We start from the raw sequence: 3,689 nt of genomic DNA on the forward strand, positions 1-3,689 counted from the left end.
TCTCGATCTCCTGACCTCGTGATCCGCCCGTCTCAGCCTCCCAAAGTGCTGGGATTACAGGCTTGAGCCACCGCGCCCGGCCCGATTTTCATTTTAATTATGGCTTCTTTAAAACATAATATTTGGCCGGGCGTGGTGGCTCACGCCTGTAATCCCAGCACTTTGGAAGGCTAAGGCAGGTGGATCGCTTGAGACCAGGAGTTCGAGACCAGCCTGGGCAACGTGGAGAAAGCCTGTCTCTACTAAAAATACAAAAATTAGCTGGGCATGGTGGTGCATGCATATAACCCCAGCTACTTGGGAGGCTGAGGAATGAGAATTGCTTGAACCCGGGAGGAGGAGGTTGCAGTGAGCCAAGATAGTGCCACTGTACTCCAGCCTCGGCAACAGAGCAAGACTGTCTCAAAATAATAATAATAACATTTATTACTTTTAGCATAAGAAAACAAGAATGAAAGTTATAATCTGTTTTTAAAATAGTGTTTTAGAGACTAATTACACGGATATAATGATCATTCATCTCATTCAAAACATTTATTAAGCGCCTACCAACTGTTAGGACCAATACTAGGTACACAACTGGAGGGGACAATTGACAAAATCTTTGAATCACAGATAGTCTAATGAGGGATACAAAAAATTTACAAAACAGTGAGAGAAGCGACAATACAGATATAGTGCTGAGTGTCATGGAAGCACAGAGAAGGGTGGGGGTTAGGGAGGTAGGATAAGGTTTTTTGTTGAAACTTGAATGAGCCCAAAGAAACATTGTAAATAGGGAAGAACTACCCAAGCTTAGGTAGGGATAAGCATTTTCAAAATTTCTCAAGGGATTCCATGAAGAAAAGTAAAAAGGCACGGGACTGGAGGAGAGTTTGGAAGGAAGGCTAGCGAAAGTGAGTAGGAATCAGAAAATCAGTTCCGTATAGTCTATGTTGCTGAGTTTGGACTTTCTATCCTTAAGAGTAAAAAGAAAAAAAAAAAGGAATTAAAGGCTTTAAATGGGAATAGCATGATCATTTATGATTCTGGCCAAATGACATGGTTTTTGCTTTAAAAAGATCACACTGACTACTGAGTAGGAAATGAATTGGAGGAAGATAAGTCTGGAGGCAGGAAAGCCAGTTAGGCAGTGGTTTAGGTCGCTGAGACGATGACCCTGTCTGTAGGGATAGGGAGATGAAACCTGATGTAGAAGAGACTTGATGATAGTTTGAATTGCTGACAGTAGTGGAGGAGGTGTCAGGGAAAAGCAAGAGTCAAGAATGATGTTTTGGCTCTCGGGTTGGCAATTGCGGATGGTGGTACCACTAACTGAGACTGGAGACAGATGAAGAGGCACAAAGTGGGAGGGAAAATGAGTTCAGATTGGGATACACTGAGTTTGAAATGCCTGTGGGAAGTCTAAGGGAGTGTTCGGGAGACTTTTAGATATACAAGTCTGAAAGCCAGGTGTGAAACTGGCTGTGTAGACATGTGTTTGGGGGGTCATGGGAGTAGATGAGATCACACAAGGGATATACGTAGAATTAGAGGATGGCTTAGGACAGAACTCTAAAGAAAATCAACGTTTAAGAGACTGAAAGTGAGAAAGAAAATGGACTCAAACCTGGTCTGGGACAGAAATTTTTTGTGTGATGTAATTTACAACTCCTTCTGGGAAGCAATTAGCATTCCTGATAAAGTGCGTGAACAGTTTTCTGACAGACTTTAATAAGACTGAGAACTCCTTCTGGGAAGCTAGGGTTACGCACGCAGCTGATTGACTAGCCTAATAATCTTTAACCAGATGTTCTTTTTTTGTGTCCATTCTAAACATGGTTTGGGAACCATTCTTTTTTTTTTTCTTTTTTTCTTTTTTCTTTTTTTTTTTGAGGCGGAGTCTCGCTCTGTCGCCCGGACTGGAGTGCAGTGGCCGGATCTTAGCTCACCGCAAGCTCCGCCTCCCGGGTTCACGCCATTCTCCTGCCTCAGCCTCCCGAGTAGCTGGGACTACAGGCGCCCGCCACCTCGCCCGGCTAGTTTTTGTATTTTTAGTAGAGACGGGGTTTCACCGTGTTAGCCAGGATGGTCTGGATCTCCTGACCTCGTGATCCGCCCGTCTCGGCCTCCCAAAGTGCTGGGATTACAGGCTTGAGCCACCGCGCCCGGCCTCTTTTTTTTTTTTTTTTCTTATAAAATATCTCAACCAAAATTACTCCTTCAGTTGGATTTTCAAAAAGCCTCTTCTCATGTGCTCAAAGCCAATTTGTCAGAAACATTACTTTAACAAAAGAGAAAAAGAAATCTGCAAGGGAATGAGCAGAAGTCGGACAGGTAGGAGAGAAATCATCAGAATGTTGGTGTTATGGATGCCAGGTGAAAATAAGAAAACAGGGCATGAATGGACAACAGTGTGAAATGCTGGTGAGAGTTCAAATAAAACAAGGGTGAGAAATTGCCTTTGGGTTTAGCAATAAGAACATCAATCGTGATCTTGGCAAGAGCTGGGTGGGGTGATGGAGAGCGTAAGTCAGATTTCAGTACATTCAAGTGTGAGCGTAGACCATTCTTTTTAAGAGTCTGGCTGTAAAGGGGAGGGGGCTTTTTCAGTGGGGAACATAAGTATATTTAAATGTGTTTGAGAAGGAGTGAGTAGAAAAAGAAGAAGGGACCTGAGAGAGAAGGGCTAATCTTGAGTTTGAGACCAGCATCTTGAGTTAGGGTGTCTCAGGGACTTGGAAGGGGAATCTGGGCACAAGTGGAGGGAAGATCATCTTTCCCCAGGAAAGAAGAGCAAGGACAGACCTGTAAGGAAGACTGTCTGCAAGTTTGATCTCAGAAGGCTGAAGGCATTCTTATCTATTGGCTTGTTACCTCTGTGATGGTAATGTAGGTTAGGAGCTCTAGTGAAAGCGCCGAGGCAGATGGCAGTAAGGGAGGAGACCACCCCTCATATCATCTTATACCCAATTTCTGCCTCCAAAGAAAGAAGAAGTAAAAACTAAAAGGCAGAAATGAAATCCACAGGCAGACAGCCGGGCGCCGCACCCTGGGCCTGGTAGTTAAAGATCGACCCCTGAGCTAATCGGTTCTGTTATCTATAGATTACATTGTATAGAAATGCACTGTGAAAATCCCTATCTTGTTGTGTTCCGATCTAATTACCGGTACATGCAGCCCCCAGTCACGTACCCCTGCTTGCTCAATCAATCACGACCCTCTCACACGCACCCCCTTAGAGTTGTGAGCCCTTAAAAGGGACAGGAATTGCTCACTCAGGGGCTTGGCTCTTGAGATAGAAGTCTTGCTGATGCCCCCCGGCCGAATAAACCCCTTCCTTCTTTAACTCGGTGTCTGAGGAGTTTTGTCTGTGGCTCGTCCTGCTATAGCAGGAGAACGCAGACTGAACAGACTAGGAAAACAGAGTGATTTCAGGACATTGTGGAGGTGGGGGATAATAAGTATATTCTGGAACCAATCAGCACAGGTCTGTGACTTTCTCCAGTAGCTTAGAAGTCCAAATTCAGGCATGAAGAAGGCTAACATGTTTGAATTATTCTAGGACTGCCTTCAAGGAAACCATTGCAGCTTTGCAGCTTTCTTTGCCCATTCTTTTTTTTTTTTTTTTTTTTTGAGACGGAGTCTCACTCTGTTGCCCGGGCTGGAGTGCAGTGGCCGGATCTCAGCTCACTGCAAGCTCCGCCTCC

This window comes from Colobus angolensis, unplaced genomic scaffold (genome assembly GCF_000951035.1).
Source record: "Colobus angolensis palliatus isolate OR3802 unplaced genomic scaffold, Cang.pa_1.0 Scaffold145, whole genome shotgun sequence".
Taxonomy (NCBI): domain Eukaryota; kingdom Metazoa; phylum Chordata; class Mammalia; order Primates; family Cercopithecidae; genus Colobus; species Colobus angolensis.